The sequence below is a fragment of the Lycorma delicatula genome, chromosome 2 (assembly GCF_047948215.1).
Source record: "Lycorma delicatula isolate Av1 chromosome 2, ASM4794821v1, whole genome shotgun sequence".
NCBI lineage: Eukaryota > Metazoa > Arthropoda > Insecta > Hemiptera > Fulgoridae > Lycorma > Lycorma delicatula.
This window is the reverse complement of record NC_134456.1, coordinates 210,862,800-210,884,369: the sequence shown is the minus strand read 5'-3', so window position 1 is coordinate 210,884,369 and position 21,570 is coordinate 210,862,800. Positions and strand designations below refer to the sequence as shown.

General features: G+C 34.2%; 1 protein-coding gene across 1 annotated transcript in view; it reads right to left on the bottom strand.

Annotated features, from left to right (window-relative positions):
- Positions 1-21,570, bottom strand: part of LOC142320360 (PDF receptor-like) — a 1,017,753-nt gene that overhangs the window by 964,088 nt on the left and 32,095 nt on the right. The gene's annotated exons all lie outside the window — the stretch shown is intronic.

The following is a 21,570-nucleotide window of genomic DNA, read 5'->3' as shown; positions in this document are numbered from 1 at the left end:
AATAAATGTTAAATATAATACTTTTAGAACATGAATAAAAATAATATAAGTTTAAAAGAACAAAGAATTACAAAGTATCTAGGCCTGTAATATTCCAATAAATAAACAAATTTATCAATTTGTATGATAAATAAAATATAGCTTAAAATTAAAATACAAAATATGTACGTACATGGAGTGATTTATTAAAGATCAAACTAACATGGGGTAACGATTCTATTTATTAACCGATAACTAATCGGTCTGCATGTCTTTTCTACTTCCTTGTACGAAGTAAAGGAAGTATTGTGATCGCGAAAAATTTCGGTTTTCAGATTTCAACGGAAATATCCATTTTGTCCATCCTTGAATCCATTTTGACTAGTATCGGCGTGACATCTGTACGTACGTATGTACGAGGTGTGTGAGAAAAGTAATGAGATTAGTAACACTCCGAGCGATCTGGCAACGCTGTGTCTACCGTTCTGTGCTAAACCGGTTTGTTCATCCCTTCCAAATGCTCAGTACGAGTTTCAACTCCGTTCAGCCAACAGATATTTTTGACAGCGCATCAGTGAAGTTGTGTTTTTGTTGTGTATTACGGAAATGGAGCATCGGAATTTAGAGCAACGTTGTGCAATCAAGTTTTGTGTTACGTTTGGGTAATCCGCGAGTGTGACCTTTGAAAAGTTTAAACAGGCCAATGGGGAACATTGCTTATCAAGAGCGCAGGTTTTCCGCCGGCACAAATCATTTTTGGAAGGCCGAGAACATGTTGAAGATCAACCTCGCTCAGGGAGACCTTAAAACCGACGAAATCCGACGAAAACTTTGAGCGTGTGAGATCAGACCGTCGTTTAACAATAAGGATGATGAGTGAACAGTTAGTTATATTTAAATACTTTCACCGTACATCATATTTTGACAGACGATTTGGACATGCGAAAGGTTTCTGCCGATGCCGAAAAACCTCACAACGGAACAGAAGGACAATCGAAGAAACGTGTGCGTTGATCTTCTTGAGAAGATTGACAATGACCAAGAATTCTTCGATCGTGAGATCACAGGTGATGAATCCTGGATATTTGAGTACGATTCTGAAACAAAGCGGCAGAGCGAAGAATGGCACACTCCGTCATCTCGACCGAAAAAATGTTGAATAAGCGAATCAAAGATCTAAACCATGCTTATTTTATTTATTTTATTTATTTATTTATTTACAATTTAAAACTTACATGGTCATCCGTCAGACCTAAGTCTGTCGACAGATATACTAAAGAGTATTATTACATTATTAAGTGGTTAATGTAATAACCAATTTTATGTAACAACTAAAGATATTATTAGTTTTATAATACTTATAATAGTAGTACAATTATAAAAATTAATTTTACAAAATTAGACTAAATATTTAAAAACTAATGAACAAATTATTTCTTTAATAATTGTAATGTATTAGATTTAGTAACTAAAATTATATTCAAGAAACAAAACTATACTTAATTACAACAACGAATTACACAATTAATATCTTGTTGCAACAATTACATAAAGAAAATAAATAACTAAGCTTTAACCATTCAACAATACATTATTTATTGATTTACAATAATTATCAACATTAAAATAATAACTATAATCATGTTATAATTGTCTGGACTGCCAGTATAAATCCAACATGAATCCTGTTAGTACCTATTACGTTATAATTAATGCCCACTCAATGAGAAGTTTTTTTTAAATCATTTTTTTTTATTTTTACATTATTGAGGTGATTCGGTAAAGAATTAAGTAATGCAGGAACAACGTACTTCTTTAATCGTTTACCGTAAGTATTATTATATCTATCTGTGATAAAGCTCATTGCTCTCAAATTGTATCCACTTTCTATATTTACCCTGTATTCACTGTTGTAAAAGTTCTTAAAAATAATTAAGAATTTAAATAGACCTCTAACTGACAGAAACCTTGTAAGATTATTTAAATTAGTGTCATAATTGTTATCAGAATCATAAAGAGCAATATCTTTGAGGACCCTATTTTGTATTAAATTTATTTTATTTATGAGATAGTCTGCGGCTGATCCCCATGTTGTCAAGCCGTATCGAATAACAGATTCAAACAAGGATGAATAGAGTAAGCGTTTACAGTGAATCGGTAATAGGGGTGAGATGTGGTGGAATTTCATAGCAACCACTCTTAAATTTTTACATATATGTTTTATATGGTGATCTCATCTAAAAAAAGAGTCAAAATGTACACCCAAATATTTGTATTTGTCAGCATTCTGGAGATGTTCACAATTACAATTTATGTGGTAATTTTTTATACAGTCACATGTATGACAAATAATTTTTATTGGTCTTTGGGATTGAAGATAAGGAGATTATAGGAGAATAGCTTAATTGCTATTTTGATAGTAGGGGTATCGTGCATAAAAAATTTGTTCCTCCAAGACAAACTGTCAACCAATTGTTTTACAAAGGTGTCCTTTGAAAGGCTCATGAAAGTAGTGATTTGCGTAAGACCAGACATTGCAGACAAGTGGATGCTTCATCATGATAATGCCGCGTGTCACACGGCCATTTCCATCACGGAAGTTTTGACCTCAAAACGCATTCCTACGGTTCCTCAACCCAAGTCCTTGTGACTTTTTTCTTTTCCCGAAATTGAAAAATTTCTTAAAAGGACGTCATTTTGGAACTCTGTAGAACATTCAAAAGACTGTGACCGACCAGTTAAAAACCCTACCAGTTGAAGCCTTCCAGCGCTGCTACCAGGAGTGGGAACAACGACTCCGCGGTGTATAGCTGCCCAAGGGATAATTTGAAGGGGGTAATATGGTTGTTTAGTTAAGTACAAAGTCAGTTTCATTACTTTTCTGACGCACCTCGTATTTCACATAACTTAAAAAAAAAAAGATTAGCGGGTGAATGTTGAAATTTTGGATTTAGGACTTTTGTAACATTTATTTGTGCACCTTTCCTTTTGATTGTAATCCACTGAACCAAAAGTGTCCAAAAAAAAGCCCAAAATCCAAACAAATCTAGATTTTTTTACTTTTTCTTAACTGCAGTAATAATAGCTTTTTAACGATATATCATAAGTGGTACTTATTTTCATCGGTTCCAGAGTTAATAGGCAAATGAAATTTTAATAAATGAAATATAGGGATCTTATAAGGGGAAGGAACGTCAGTTCAAATCAGACTTAATCTCATTTTTTTAACTTTTTTTTTTTAAATTTAAATATACTGCTTTATTAAACTCTGATTATTAAAAAAAAAAAATAATTCAATAATAACAATAAAAATAAAAGTATGAAAAAATATCAGATATTATTAACGAAATAAAATTTGATGTACTTTTCATTTTAAAAAAAAAAGGAACTCATGTGTGTCCACATCAGATTTATTTTCTAAAAAAATTGAAAATAACGTATTGTAAAACGGTTATACTTGAATCTTAATATAATGACTATTTACATTTAATTAATTATAATAATTATTGTAATTTGAGTTCCGTTCCGGTAGTAAAATAGATCAAATCATTTATTCTTTCCGGTACTTTTTACACCGATATACACCATTTTTTATATTATTCCGACTAATTTTATTCGAATCGCAGAAGACTGGCTACAACGGAAGCTTAAAATATTAATTTAACATTATAACATACGGTAGGTAATATAATCTCTAATTAATAATAACTATTAATTAATAGTTAACCAGTAAATGTTAGAGAGGTGTTGATTTGTTATTTGACGATTCATTAACTATTACGCTTACATTTACCAGAGGCGTTTGATAATTTTCCAGAAGAGCGATGAAAACAGTTTTTTCGGAATAATGCCCTTTTAGTCAAGCGCATTATTCCAGCGGTAACCAAATCTCTTATACAGTGAAAAATGTACGATTTGGAATAACCTCCAAAAAATATATTTGTTTCACCGATTACTTAATTTTTTAAGTAAACCTCTTTTCAATAGCCCATTTTTTGTTACCTCTAGAAACAGTAAAAAGTCACTCAGCGGTAAATCCGGTGGATAAGGTAAATTTTGAAGCGGTTCTTAAAATAATTAAACTAATTTTACTTGCACGATAGTCGTCGAGTAAACCGTTATGTCGCAATGAAAACGTAGTTTTTCTTGTTTCGGGCTTTTCAATCGACAGTTTCAAGCGGTTCGGGTAGTTTGGAGTTGAAGAAAATACAGTGTCTTGTGACAGAACCAAAACGTTTAACTCCCCTAGGACGAAACATTTCAAGGCGTCAAACCAAATGAACGTGACGGTCATCAGATCCGTACTCGGCGTCCTATCCGATCAGAAAACGTTTTATGAGGTACATTAATCGTTACACTTTCGTCGATGAAGTAAGATTCTAACGATCCTTTTTCTTCTTATCCCGCATCGAACGTGAACTCCAAATACGTTAAGTTCATTCTCCATAGGCAGGCAAAAAAAAGATCTAACCGGCAGGCTGACTTGTCGGAGTAGACGTATAAGGCCGGCGGACGGGGAGGCCCGTTTGAGTAAACCCCCTGGGCTGTACTTTGCTTTGTTGTGGATCCGGCCCGGGAGGTAGGATGAAAAAAAGTTCCTTCTCCATAATACCCGATGATTTTCAACAGACCTATAAACACAATTATGACGGTTTACCAGGACGATCGATTTGAAGTACGCTTCATCATACCGCGTCGCTGAAGAGAAAAATAAGAATCTGCTCCACGACAGATAGTATATTAGTATTAATGTGTTAATATATTATTATATAATTCCTCAAAAAATTCTATCAGGGAGTTTGTGAAGATGATTTTGACTGTGTATTGGAAGACAACTCGTAAAATTCCCTTTTTATAACGGTTCGGTAAAAATTATCGATTTTAATTTATTCCATTTTCGGTCCTCGAATTTATTTTAAATTTGAATTTCTTTAGAAATTTTCGTGAATTTTTTTTGAGTATATTTATAAGCTTATTTTATAAGCCTTTCTGATCGACTTTAGAAATGTTACCCGACAAGTTGTTTTTTTTCTAGAGTGAAACTAGTACTAAGCCTATCTGATCGTGAAACTTCAACAAATCAAGCCTTTTGTTCAGCTTACGTACATTTTGATAGCGGTGGTAGGGAATTAGGAAATCTCTACGGAATTCCAAGGAAAGGGATAGAAATATCATTATTTTTCAACCGACATCGATGCGTAAAATAAAAATATCGTTTTGTTTATTGTATTTATATTTCATTATTATCAATACAGATACAAAAACGAGACAAACTACAATTACAGAGTAATCGGTCGGTAACTACCGGATCGCAAAATCAAAGTAAGTTTCTTTTCCGCCACAGGATCTCACACAACTTAAATTTATATGCAGAAAAAAAAGATTTTTAACTTATCTCCGACACCTTAAGTGAATTTTTATAATTAGATGAAACTGAAAATAATAAAACGCTACATTTTATTGTACTTTTTGATAAAGTAGAATAAATCGTTCGTCGTGTACCGAAACGGGAAACAGAAGACCGAAATATGGGATGTAAAAACAACCGCTGGTCCAGAAGATTAAACAAAAATCGATAGGTTATTTATAACGTTTTATCGGGCCTTAATTTTTAATTAAACGAATAAACAAGTACGTATATAATATAAATATTTTTTTGAGATTAAAATTAATCTACACACACATCAAACCGGTAACGATGCCTACGCTTGCATTTTTTACCCGTCACAAGTAACGTTACACGATACGAATCAGCCTAATCGTTTAGTTATCGTACTGTCAGTCTGTATAATTGTCTTTTAACAGGACAACGATGAAAGCGACTAGAAAGCGCTCCGATATTTACCTGTATCAAGAGAAGATACGGATCGATCGAACTTTCACGGCTAAGCGTATAGGGGCGATGCGGATTAACGGTACGTACTTAATTCGTTTATTTAAGAAACAATAATCGACGGAAGAGCTTATTAAAAAAATTATTATATCGTCTAACGAACAAACTCAGATGAGGAAATAAATCAAATTAGTAAAAAACGTTTAAGTAAAATTCAGACAATGAGACACGAATATGACACCACTCTAAACGGTAGAAGGAGGTGACCTGAATATACCGCGTGAAAAGAAGAGTGTGCTCAAAGCCGCTGAAAGACACTTCATAGCCCAGGCTTTTCACTTACGCAGCAAATTTCAGCATTACCTAGCAGAAACACAAGCATTCTTCAACGGAAATTTATCAACTGAATAATTCTACTGACAGTCGTTAATTCTATTGTCGCATTCATTATTAAACGTTCATAAGATCGATATATATATATATATATATATATATATATTAATACGGAACGTTTATTTATTTTAAAATTAAAATAAAAAGTAAAACTGTATCGTATATCTGTAAAATATTCTTTTACTTTTGTATTTATATAAAGAATTTACGTCAAAATATCGATTTGTCCGTTAAACAAAAATAAATATGTTAATTTATTTTTTCATATTACCTATTTAGTAGTAAACTTCAGAATAAAACATTCGTAACAAAATAATACTGCGACGCGACAAGAAATTTAAACTTAAAATTCCACGTAATTATTATTAATTATAAATTTACATTATTATACTTGGGTATTCGTTTGGAGATTTAGGGCGATAAAACAATTAATAATCATCCTTAACGCGAAGAAAATACGATACAGTAGTATAATAGAGAAAATTTAAGCTTTCTGTTCGACTTTATGATTTATTTACGTATACGAAGTCAACCTCGCGCTTTTAGATATGTGTGTGTGTATATATATATATTTATATATACATACAATACATACAGTTCTAATACATACATGTATGTGACCATATGAACGGAACAGATTTGTAACAGTAAGGAGATGTGTTCAATATTGAAGAACATATTTGATATAAGGATTTCAGTGAAAAAAAGGTGCAGTTTTTTCATTCTGTATAAAACCGGGCTGTACGCAGTCTATTTACAATATTTAATATCTGATATCTCCAACTAACGTTGAAAATACTAATTTTACGAACATACAAAGCAGAAATAATCACAAATGTGAAACTTTTACAAATAAAAATCGGTCGTGTTCGAAATTTGAAAGCAAACAAAATTTTCAGCCGTTAAGATTTTGGAAGAAATGAATAAAAACAAGTATTTAAACCGCTTAGGAAATTTGAAGTTATTACATGATCCACGTAATTAATAATAAAATAATCACATGCGCGCGCGCATGTGTGATACATGCAATATATATAAAAAAACTGAGATAATTTGAGTATTTTTATTCGTTAATGTTATTTAACGTCTTATACAAAAAATTCACTCGTTAAATAAAATAATGATGAGAATATAAGTACGGATAATATTTTTCATGATCTACAGTTATTTAAAATGGAAAAATATAATGAATACTATTTTAAATAAAATTAAAATGAATTGTTGCATATTAAATAAAAACAACGGTCGAAAAATTGTATTCAAACTAGTCAAACCGTAAACAAAAACGAAGAAACTGAGCTTAAGAAAATGTGCGTACATCAACCGTGAATTGTAACTGTCATTTCATCTGAAGATTCCAATTTGTCCGGTTCTACGGACCGCTTGGAATTTACTAAAAAAATATATAACAACGTAAAATAATAATTATGAGATGATTTAACCCCGGATTAAATTTAAAAATAAGAAATAAAATAAATGTACACCCGAATATCCATCCGGTGCGTTCATAGAATATAACCGGTCAACTACCGCTGATTAAATGTACAAAAGACAAAAGCGTACGATATCGACCTAGCGAAAATATTTAACGACCTAAAATATGTTTTGGAAGTTTTTCGAAAATGTAAATTAATAAATCATATTATATGTTCTATCTTGCCAAAACTAGAATCCCCCGATAGTCTTTTTTTTTGTCAACGATCGTTTTAAGTGGAACTTATCAGCCGTTATAATAAAATATGTTTATAATAAAATACAGCTGCGTTATAATCAAATATGACATTACAATAGGTAAGGTTTAAAAAAAAGTCGGCTGAAAATTTGATTTAATTTTAAGTATGTAGCATCATCAACATTCACTGAAGGATACGCCTTGTCAAGCCACGTCACTCTCTTCTCCGCTTCTCTTTTCAAGTCATTATATGAATCAAGACCCATCTCTTCTTTAACATTATTGATTATGGTTGCTCTCGATCTACCTCTAGGTTTTTACGCAAAACCTTGGCCTCAAATATATTCGTCAAGAACTGGTCATGTCGTATTACATGTCCTATCAATTTCACTCTTCTTCGTATAACATTTAGCAAGAACCTCCTCTCACTCACTTCTGCTAATACTTGATCGTTTCTTTTCCTATCCACCCAGCTTGTTCTTTTTATTCTCCTCAAAATCCACATTTCATTGCTTCCAGTCTTCTTCTTTCTGCTTCCCCAAGCGTCCATGTTTCACACCCATAAGTTAGAACACTCCAGACTCCAGATATGTAACATAAGGAGTGATTTTTATTGCAGTCGCGCTTAATGATAACGTCCTCAATGATATGTAAATCAGATAATTTTTTTTTCATTATATTATTATTGAAAGTAGATTTAGCCCTTTTAACTGAACAGACGATTCGAACCGATTTAATCAAAATTCAGGATGAGGAAATTTAACGACGATATAATATTAGATATTAGATTAAAATAATTAGTTTATTTGGCAACTACTCGTACGTAGCCTATTTAAAATATATATGGTGCTCGTAACGTATGCCGACACTTGGATTATTTTTCAACCGTTAAACAAAGAAAAATTAAATTTAGCAAATCAAACATCCTACCTTGAAACGATCTATTTTTTTCGCTACGAGAACCCACCAAATCCCTATGAGGTGAGAGTAACTAAATAATATTAAACGAAAAGAGTAGGGCTGTGACACGCATTTTAAAGGGCGTACGAAAAACATTTTGACTTAAAAAACATCGAGCTACAAACGCTGATAAAAATGGTGGTCGTTAATTTAATATTTTTCACCTGTTTCAAAATCGGTCCACACCTACACCCAAGTATCGGTCCATACCGATAAATTAATCGTTTTGAGCTAGAATTTTTGCTAAATTTTATTTTTTTTAATGTGGAGGAATTATTTAAAAGCTAATGTAAACCGCTGTTATAACTAGCTGTGGATTACATTAATGGCCGCCATTTTGATGTTAGTCAAATCCAAAGATGTTAGTCAATCGATTTCAACCCCCTTTAAAGTGATGTATGACATTCTATTCTTTACGTTTAAAATGTAGGCCACCTGGTAGCTTGAGGTTCGGTGGTTTCGTATCTAAAAATAGATCGTTTCGAGGCGGGAGCATGTACTAAATCTAATTTTTCAATGTTTAATGATTGAAAAGTTATTGAAGAATGTTTGTAAAGCACGGTAATGCTTTACAAAATACACACGCGCACGCGTACATCCGATTACAAATAACCCACTTTTAATAACACTCAGATATGAAAGTAGCATCAACGGATGGGAAAACTCAAAAAATGTTCACTAGTTGGTACAACTGTCGGATAGTTATTGATTTTCGATAGGTTAAAAAACTGGCTTTTTGTGAGTTGCATTTTCACGTCTGCCAGTCTGTTATCACTGTGCAATGTAATTTTAGAAGGAAGTTCGGTGAAAATGCAACCGGTGGGTCCGGTATCCGTAAATGGAATACTGATTTTAAACTAAACGAACTTATCTGTAAGCGAAAGTCGACCAACCATCCACCACTAAGCGAGACAAATGCGGAAGGCGTGCGAGAGAGTTTCGCACTCCTCGTGGATTTGTGTGGAAATCCACGACTGGAACAGGACATCCAAGGTTTAATTTTTCAACAGGAAGGTGCACAAACCCGTTTCCACTTATTCAAACTATCAAAGAAATGGTACGGATGTGCTGGTAAGGTAACAACTTGTACGGCAGGAATCGGACTACAGGTTCGATGTGTGTCCCATAACACAGGAAGCTCACATACAACGTGATTCTGTGAATCAAATGTAATAAAAAACCTTTTGACTGTCGCTACTTTCATGTAAATGATTATTATTAAATGTGAGTTATTTCAGTTTCTAATCGCAAACATTTGTAATTTTATATATATATATATATATATATATATATATATACCTTACGTATGAAGCCGAAAGTCTGTTTGTTCTCGGATCACGCGAGAACCGACCGCCGATTGCTTTAAAATTTGTAGAATACTTTCGTGTTATTCTGGTGAAGGCTTTACGAGCCATAGATCGAGATCCTACTCCCCATGGAGGTGAATTTGTGGCAACAGAAATAAGTTATGAATTTTTCCTCATCAAAGTTGTGTGTTCTTTAGTTACCGTAGTTATTACTATTCTGTCTTTTGTAATTTAGTTTCTTCCTCAGGTTTGTGTAAATCGGTTTGCTAGGCATTTCTCCCGCCACCACCCAAATCGGTCGCACTAAAAAATACGACCAAATGTCTGTGCCACAAACGGCTACTGAGCCTCGAACGACCGATATCCTAAATAGCTCCTAGGGCTTACCTAACAGCGTAAGCGGACTAAGCGCAGTGCCATACATGATGGTATGTAGGCGAGATTTTAAGGATAGAATTAACTTCTTGAAATTAAGAAAATTAAGAATAACGCGTTTAATATCAATACGCATTAAATTTTAGAGTAATGAGTGAAACTTATTAAAAATAATAATAACCTAAAAATATTATCGAGTCATCTCGATAAATATTAGCCTGCACCTGACGTTATTAATAATCAAAATATTTTCGTTGTCTTTTTTAAAATTAAAATTCGAAATTTTATCTCTTTACAGATTATGAACTCAATTATATATAATTCAGCTTTGGTAATACCGGGTGAAAATATTTAAGGCAGTGGCTTTTATTGAATTCCTTCATTGAACAGATAGGTGCTTAAATTTTAATTAAAATTTACCATGCCTTTAGACTTTAGCATTAAACTAGGAATCTACAGCTGATTGTCAATGAACAGTCGTTTATATTTAGATCTTGAAATTGGTTTGCCTGGCATTTCTCCCGCCATCACCCGATTCGGTAGCCCTAAAGCATAAGACGAAATGTCTCTGCCACAAACGGCTATTGAGCCTCGAACAGTTTAGCGACCAGTGTCCTAAATAGCTCCAAGAGCTTACCTAACAGCGTGAGCGGACTAAGCGCTGTGCTATACACCATCGGCTTACGTGTCCCAATCGCTCACCTGTCATATATTTACTAAAATGGGTCCCGTTAACTACTAAAAATATATATGACATCCATAAATTAAAATTAATTTTGTCGAGACAACAATTCGCTGCCACGCGTAGGTCGCTGAATGCCAGCAAGTAGCTGTCCACCATATTAAAGCACTTGCAGCCCTAATTGGCTGGTGGTCAGCCATATATCTCATGGTTAGCTTCCCACACCAGTGCGTTAGGAGTCTTTCCCTTAAGTAAACTACTGATGTCGGTTAACATAGCAACCGCATCAAGGAACTCCCTCACACAGTCCGACGATGCGGCTCTCGCCACATTGACTCGCCGCTTGTGAGTGGCCAATTTTCCCCTTCATCTGTATGTTCCTCCCAAGATCCAGGTTTGTATAAAGCCTGAATACTTTAATACTTATTTATCAGTATCACAACCGTGAGGAAAACTAACACTGAGGAGGTCCAGAGGCTGGTCGGGCCTCGCTTCACTCGCCCTTCTGGTTCGAGTTGCTCCGTAGAGGCCCCAGGAAGAGATCCCTAAGGAGTTATACAATCAAAACCTTTTTCAGTGGACATAATTGTAGCGCTGTAGTTAATGGTACCTGTATTAATGTTAGGAGACCGCTTTAATGTACAGTTAAAAATATATCGATCTACATTTGTGTAGATTCCAATTTAAGGGATTTTTTCTCTTCGTTTTATACGGTAACAGAAATCAATCTACTGAATACCAATTTAAACGCGATTCCCCCGAGTTTTTTCGACGTTTTATTACAGAAGATGAAACACGATTCACCATTACATTCCAGAGACCGAACAACGGCGAGAGTGGATGAAAGCCCATCAAAAAAGTGAAAAGATCGCATCTGCAGGAAAAGTCATGGCTATGGTTTCTCGGGATACTTGTTATCTGTTGCTCGTAAACCGCTTACTAAAAGGCAGAATGTCAGCAGGGAGTATTATGCTTCACTAATAAGACCGATTGAAGGGTGCTGAAGTCGTTATTCAAAATGTAACGAATTACAGGATAACTACGAACTTTAGGAATGACTTAACTTTACGAACGCCCCTCGTATGTGTTTTATGTAGCGTGTTGTTGGTAAGTAAGGGTGGACAGCCGTTAATTTATACCAAATAATTTCTTGCTTAAGTTCTTTAATGAAGTTGTTGTCAGAGTAGCTGTAAAATGTGCAAGAAAGCTTCCTTTTTGTTCTGTGCAGTTTCGTAAGATGTATTCTATGTAGCGAGTATTCTATTGGTTTTAAAAGCGGATTCGTTATCCATTTTGGCATACGGTAAAAAAGTTAATCAATTTGTTGCGTTTAAATTCTGTAAATTCGGGTACTATATGTCGATGGATATGAGAGATACACGATATCGTCTTATTTTCCCTTTTTGCAGATGATATGTCAACACGCAACGCCTATGTAATATTTTATCTGCAAAGTTATTTTGCCTTCTTGTTTCTCGTCGAGTGATATATAAACGGTATAAAAATATTGCGACCATCAACTGTAGGCCTGGTCGAATGCGAAATTTTAAGTTTTTGTTCAGACTGAAACTAACAGTTCCTGTAGTTTACGGCCTTTTGATTTATATCGCCGTGCAACTTAAAATATGTTATTACAGTAGGATATTAGAAGGATAATATTCGGTTCGATTATTGCTTTTCAGGTAAAACCTTTTTCAGAAGATTTTACTCCCTGCCGGTACTTAAAACTTTAAAACGCGAGTAACGCAATATAGATGGTAATTTAGGCGATCCAGTTTAATGATCAACAAAATTAATTCACTGACACCGTTGAAATAGGCTACTGATAACCCATCCGTCTGAGAGTTCTAAATCTATACTTTTCTAATTAATTAGCGGTAGGGCTGCCGGAGCCGGCCGCTTGTGTAAGCAAGGAATAAAACGACGCGATCATTGAAATAATCGATTACGCCGGTATGTAGAATCATCTTCCATTTTTCTGTATCTAATCGAGTATTATTCAAGCGTACTGTGTTGCGACAATATCTAGGCAAGAAAACGTTCAGTTACAAAGTTTAGCCTACCTTGGCTCAGATTCAAACATCAATCGGTTCGCATTAAAAAGCTAACGCATATCGCCGAGCCTTGCTAATCCAAGACGTACGCGTATAAATATTATTACGGTAGATTTCATTCTATATAAACATAAGATAATGAATTTAAACCACCTGTTTTGGTACTAACTGCGGCTTTGTAATTTCCTCTCTTGTCTCTATAGGGATTTTGCGGTTACCATAATTAAACTTTATCAACAGTTAATTAACAATTTGAACAAACTCTTCCCGCTATTAAAATTGTTTATACAATTTAAATAATAATACAGACCGCCGATCTTCCCGCTGAGGAAGACAAGTTACTTCCTGTTAACTACCGTGAATTTATCGTCTATGACGTAACAAAAATTTAAATAAGTATATTTATTTTATTTAATGCGAGAGAAACAATACTGCGTTTACTGTCTACGATTATACGATTCATACGACAACATGTAGTTACTTTGTAGAGAAATCAAAATCAAATAATAACTAAGCTTTTTAATCTTAAGAACCGCTACTCTTTGGTTACAACTGCATTTATTATTTTTGTTCTAATTATCTATTTTTACTTTTCCGACTGCTGTTGCAGCTTATAGCTCTATAAGGTGAAAGTATAGTGATCCGTCAAAGTGTTGAATTTCGGGGTTACTGCAAATGTCACGTTTCATTTATGTACGTGCATCGATTTCTATTTTAATATTTTCGGGCTAGCTCAACATGAACTCTTCGATAACGACTCATAAACTCCATGTTTATAGGCTATATGGAGCATTAATGATATCTATGGCGAAATTAAAAAAGGACAGGGATACTTTTCGCCAATTTTAATTTTTGACTTTTTTTACGAGATAAAAAATGAGCTTTAGTACTCGTACGATGAAAGTAAACATAATTAAAATTACAAAGTCAATCTAATATTCAACGTTATTTCAAAACAGTTTTTGCCTCATATTTCGAAAACCCGCTGAACTAAATAGATGAAATCTGGTCCAAGTATTTGGCTATAAGTGTGTGTGTGTGCACGCGCGCGCGCCAACTCTGACCTGATTTTTGACCCTTTGGACAACAGGGCATCACAATACCCAATTATTTTTTAGTATGCAATCTTTTTCGCCGTGGTGAATAACATTCCACCAAATTGAGTCGATTTATTGAAGTAAATAATTACTTCAATAAATAAACTTTTAAATCCCCTCAAAAAGTAGGTCCTGAATAGGAACCGCACTTAATTTTTTTTTTCAAGATTGAAAATCCAACTGTATCTAATTTTTAATGTAGACAATATGGCAACTTTTTTTAAAAAAGGATTGAAATTATTTTTTATACTTTTTCTGTTCTTCAATTTCTGATTGTTAGCAAAAATGTTACACTTTTTTTATATGAGGTAGCGTCAAGCAAGGGATCAAATGCTTCCTCCAATATTTTTTTTAACTATAAAAATCGTCATTCGGTCAAAGGTGACTCCTTCCCGGTTGACTGCTGGGATTCAAAATCTTTTACTAAGAATTTAAAATTCAAATTTTCAATACTTTAAATGTTGCATAATTTATCAGTTACAAATTTGATCAAACTCGTCAAATCAGACCTAAATGTTTTTTTACGGAACATTTTGATAGTTTTCGCAATTGTAATCTAAAACCCTTCGCCGGCTTTTAATTTGTTTTAAAATTTTTTTTCAACCGGTAATAGTTAGTTAACAACGGTAAAAATCTAATTAGAAAAATGTAAAAGTACAACGCCGACATGCCCCGATATACTCGACAGCTTACAAACTGATTTCATACACACTAAACTTGAAATATTACGAATTGCTTACAGCCTGATCGCAGGTTTAATTTTTTCATTATGTAAGAAATTGTGAAATATTTGAAATAAAAAGGATTTTGAAAATCCTTTAATTAAAGCGTTGGAATTAATATCATTTGTATTAAAGCCATTTTGACCTAGTCTCTTGTGCGATCGTCTAATTATATTTTTATTTACATCATCGATATAATACTGCAGTCGCAACAATCTTGTTTTCAAAATCAGTAACATTTCGGAATGTAATTAACTTGTCCGATTGCAGCTCTTAAGTTAAACGGCTATAATTAAAGTTAAGAAACTGTCATTAATTGCTATTATCTTGGCGGAAAGGAAGAGCCGTAATCGAGAAAGAGACTATTTTCACAGATAATAACGAAGGCAGTTATTATCCCATCGGATTCGAGTTCGGCTCGATTTAGTTAATTACGAAGATAAAACAGACCCCGTAATCGAATATTTCATTGTATCTTATGAGAAACACTATTGTTATTATATTCAGAATAATTGGGGATTAATCTATTTCAAATAAAATTGAAATTTTTCTGGAGTAAATCAGAGTATACTCCCAAAGCTCTTTGTCCACCCGCTATCGGACGTTTTCAGTGACGTTTTGAATGTTTTAAGTATCTTTCGGTTTCTTAGTGTCACAGATCGACTAATTAAGAAAACCTAAAGAACTATCAAATGATCAATATCTGTCTAATTTTATCATAAGGCTTCTTTTTACGGATGTATTTAAGAAAATGCCTGTTTCTACAAACCCGAGCTAATATGAAGGCGATAGAATCAAAATAATTATTTTAACTCGCAATACGCAGGTACCGTACAGTTATCCAAAACATAGTTCGAGAAAATAACGAAAATTTCGTTCTTATTTTACTACAATATTCTTTCAAACGGTATCAATTAGTAAATTGTATCGTGCAACAACTTAAAGAATTTATTAACATTTTTTTTTCAAAATATAGTAAGAAAATCCTGGAAAAACAGATACTTTTAGTTTGTTCACTTTTTTTTAAAACAGTAGTTTACACAAAATAATTTATTAAAACAAATTAGATATTGAACCCTTTTTGAAAAAATTCCAAAAACGTTTTATTGTAAATTTTTATTTTCTTAAATATAAGATTTTTACTCTTTAATCATGAAAGAATTTTATTTATTTCTCAGTTCAAGATATATAGATATGTTTGTTAAATCTTAAATAAAGTTACGGTAAAAATTATCCGACTATTCAAGTTTCTTCTTTTTTTTTATTGAACACGAATCAAAATAACACAAGTTGACATTGTCTTAGCTATTGATTATGAAATAAATATATTTAAATCAATATAAAATCAATTATACAATTTTTTTTTTTTTTCATTTAATGATTATCCAAAAAAAAAATCACAGTAATATAAAATGCATGAAATAGACTAAGAAAAAATAGCTATATTAATTTATCAAAATAATTTTAATTAGCAACAGCTTTTTTTTACAACAATACGAAACATGAGATTACAAATTGAAACAATAGAAACTTTGCTGACAAACACTGCTCTTTCTATTCTAAAAGAATTTAAAAAAAATTTATTTAACGTAAATTTAATTCTATTATTTTTGCAACATTATTCATTCGACTGATTCGACTCATTCACTTCAAACCCAGCTCACACAGCGACAGAACCTCAGAGTTCACAATTAATTCAATTCATTAAAATTTTTGCTTCAACTGGCAAATCTCCATTACTACGTATATATTCGTATAAATATATATACATTTTATAAGCCTAAAACACTCCCCGTAACGTAAGCATTCCAACACAGGACATCTAAATATGTTCAGTCGTTGAGCTGCTACGGTGGAACAAACAAACACACATACACCTTAAAATCATTATACTTCTTTTTGGGCAGTGGTATAATAAAAATATGAAATATCTGCTCTACATTTTTCAAACACGGTTACCTGTACATTATAAAGGTATTTTTCTTATTTGAATTCATTCGTTTTCCAGCAGAAATCAGCTTATCTTAATCGCACATAGGCGGAGATTTACAGGCTACATATCTTTAGGTATTAAAAAAAAAATCGTTTTTTTTAGTATCGTATTTATCGAATGATCAGGTGATGAAGTCGATCGCTCCGACAATACAGAGCAAAAAAAAAGACCCGCAGGTCACGATTGAGCGTCATCTTAAAACAAATAATTGTCATACTTTGACCTAAGATTAAACCAAAATTCAGTTAAGAGAGAGCAGTAACTAGATCAAACAATTGCAACGCCAACGGTATGGCGTCAGATTAAAGTGAAACAGAAGAGTAATAACAAATCGCCATAATACGAAGCTTAAGACTATAATTGACCTCACGAAGTGAATTCTGTTTACCATGAGTATCTTGTATAAGGGCGTCTGCGAGGCAATTATGCTATATGCGGAGCCTGTTTGGGCGGATAAGCTAACGTTTAAAAGCTATCGGGACACATTGTTGAGGGCTCAACACCTTATACTTTTAACGGTAGAGGATGGCTACCGTTCGATTTCGCGGAAGACGATCTTGGTGAATGCGAGCATTAAACCGGTAGACTTGATTGCGTCACAGCGGCAACAGCGATATGCCACCAAGATGTTAGGTGAGATAACTTCTGAGAAAGTTCTGGAAATTGAACAACATGGAAATATGGAAATGTGCTTTGTGGCAGGCCAGATTGCCGGGGCAGAGGGCGCGCGTTATACGGATGGTCTGTTTCCTGATGATGTTAGTTTGCAGGGCGCCTCTTGGGTACACTCGAATAAGTACGTGACGCAATATCTTTCTGGACATGGCGCTTTCCGGACAGGCTGCAGAGGTTCGGCCTGGTGGACTCAGGAATGTGTCCGCAATGCGGACAATCGGTTGATGTACATCATATTCTGTATGTTTGTTCAAGGTATGAGTTGATACGCACGGAGACAATCTTTCAGCTCGATATTATAGGGTCGCCGCCGTGTCAATTATTGAAACCAGACCGAATGGATAATAGTTGAGAATGACATATATTATTTGGCAAAAGAAAGGATTCCCAAGGACATTCTGCCTTCTGGGCCTTCCCGCGTTCTTTTGTTTGTTTTGTAATTGGTAAGTTTTTATTGTTGGTTTGTTTTGTTATAATTCCGTGTTGAAATCGGTCTCTTACCTTCGGGTAGGTAGTGGATTTCAGTTCCTTTCAATATTTTGTTTACTCAGTATTGTTTGAAACTAACGTAAGATGTGTTTTATTTTAGTTTTGTTGTTTTTTTATTTTTTTAGGAACAGTAGTACACCGATGGGAATGTCACATGTGTCATTCGCATCACTGGCATCCTGAGGCAAGAACAAGGCTGAGAGATGCCTTTTGCCGAGGTTTTTAAGATGACCTCCGGTAAAGGCTAAGGTACGGAGGGAGTGGCGTGGCGACCGCAACTGTCACATTGTGAGTGTCTTCCCTTACACGGTAATTAAAATGTCCAATTATTGACGATTAATTAACAATAACGATTAAACATATTTGTTAATTGTCATAGCCGTGACGGTACAGGCGAACTGAAGCGAGTCGACGAACTCACTCGTGAAAATGACAAGCACTTTCAGGAATAATAAGAATCATACGACAAACTAACTAGAGAAAATGAGTTAAGCGGTTTCCCGTTCCCTTCTTCAGTGAAACTAATATACTGCTGCTTATCAGCACATCGAGTCCATTTAAATGGAGGTAACATTCAACCCGACAATTGACACCACCTTCAATCTGTTCACCAGAGAAACTTGTCGGGTAGTGAACGTCGACACTGTTATAAAAACTCCATTGTTTCTTACACTTCAGATATTTATACGAGTATTTATCAGTCATAAAAAAAAGGTCGAGACAAGCACTGAAAAGCAAGAAATTAATATAATCATTTCTATCAAGAAACAAAGGATTATATAATGCTCGCGCGTACGATTATTTCAACGTTGAACAACCCGAGAACGTAGACAAATACAAAAGTTAAAAAAAACAAAAAAAACGTTTATTGGCATCATTGTACAAGTATTATGAACCACGGTTTTTTACACTTCATACCGATAAAAAAATTGAAGGAAGATGTGAGGATCCTTCGGCCGAAGAGATGTACATTGAACCGGGAAATCGTGCTATGGATATAGACAGAAACATGAATAAATAATTAAGTCGCGTGTCAGTAAACTTGCACCTAGACGCATCGAGAAAAATATTGACGGAAAGAAATTTTAAGATAAAATTTTATAAGGCAGACCGATGAAAGATGTTTAAAACGTTTTTCCCCGAAGAAGAGCAAATACCTTCTTTTTCTGACACGTTGTAGTGTAGACTCCCGATTCATATTTTATTAATTTAAATATCTCTGACACTGATTCTACGTTATTTTCGGCGGCCGAATTTCTTACTGCGCAAGCAGAAAACCGATAATAACCAGCTTCCTGATGATTACGAGGAAAAGAAAAACGATAAAAATACGATTAATTCTAGTAAGCACTTAACGTACAAATTTACTCCTGCGTCTGATTTAGAAAAACAAATATGTTTCTAAAATATCTAATAATAATAAATTTTGTATCCTCTATAGTAACGTTTATTATTTTTAAATTAAATTCACTTGCCCGAAGAAAAACAACTAAATATACTCGTATAAAGAGAATCGTAAGCGAAATGTTGCGGCAGAAATGACTGGCACGTGTTAAAACACGTGAATATTTAAACCTTAATTAAATCGATAACAAGATTGAAGCCGTCACACGTTTCGGTCCGTAAGACTCTATAAGGAAATGTTAATTTAATAAGAAGCCTATAATATTATATTGTACCAATTCCTATTTGTAAGTTAATTTAAATTACCGTATATTCCGCAGATAAGACGATAGTTGAACCATAAAAGACCCCCAAAATCCGGGGTCGTCTTGTAGGACACATACAAAAAAAATATATTGAAATTTACGAGGTGCGACAATAAAGTAATGAGACTGATTTTTCTCTGCAAGATGTGGCAACCCTGCAGCTTGCGTAGGCACACCATCTTTGACCTTGGTCTATAAGCTACTTCTAGTCCAAGCGGCACATTGATGCAACTGCTCAGTCGTGAGTTGTGCTGTAATAAGTGAACACGAGTTTGTGTCTCTCGTCACAGAAATGAAACCGCAAAATATTGCGCCACGGTATGCCATTTCTTTTTGCGTTAAATCGGGTGAAAACGCGACGACAACTTACGGTAAGCTTCAGAAGGCTTTTGAAGAGGAGGTTATGTCAAGAGCTCAAGTTTTTCTGTGGCATAAAATTTTTAGTGAAGGCAGAACGAATGTTGAAGAGGAAGACTGCAGTGGACGACCATCAACCTCACGGACAGATGTCAACTTGACCAGGGTGCATGAAATCGTACGATCTGATCGAAAATTATCCGTGAAAATGATTGCAGAAGAACTCAACATCAATCGAGAAACGGTTCGTCTGATATTAACTGAAGATCTTGGTATGAGAAAGATTTGTGCAAAAATGGTCCCCAAAAATCTCACACAACAACAGCGAGAAACAAGGAAAAATGTGGCAGCCGATCTGTTAAGAGCAAACGGAAATCAATCCAGATTTGATGAGCCGTGTTATCACTGGTGATGAAGGTTGGTTTTTTTCAATACGATCCAGAGACAAAACGCCAAAGTTCGCGACGGTGCTCAAAGGGATCACCCAGACCAAAAAAAGCTCGCATGTCAAAGTCAAAAGAAGTGAAATGCATGATTGTGTGCTTCTTCGATTCCAAGGGAATTGTTCATAAAGAGTGGGTGTCTCCTGGACAAACAGTTAACCGATATTTCTACAAAGAAATTTTAGAAAGACTTCGTAAACGAGTTCTTCGTGTCCGTGCCAACATTGTTGATAATTGGATTCTGCATCACGATAATGCGCCATCCCATACTGCTCTGTCAGTACAGCAATTTTTAATCTTAAAACAAATTTCAGTACTATCACAGCCACCTTATTCACCAGATATCGCTCCGTGCAACTTTTTTCTATTTCCAAGAGTCAAAATGGCGGTCAAGGAATACAATTTTCAAACAACACAAGATGTCCAAAAAGCTGTGACGAGGGTCTTGGAGGATATTACAGAAGATGAGTTCCAGAAATGTTACCATCAATGACAGAAGCGCTGGAATAAGCGTGTGCAACCACAGGGGAACTACTTTGAAAGAGACAACACTAAACATGACTAAAACGGTAAGCAACATTTTTTTTCACATCAGTCTAATTACTTTATTGTCGCACCTCGTATATAAATTGAAACCACTATAAAATAAAACAAATCGCTCACCAATGTATTTAAAATTCTGCAAAATCCTCAAAATTAATCATCTAAGACAAATAGCTTCACAAGTACATCCTCACTTTCGTTGTTGAGAAGCTTGTCATATGAGTCACATTCTGTACCTAGCGAGTCGATTTCCGTTTCGTCATCAGTACCCATAAAACATCGTTCTC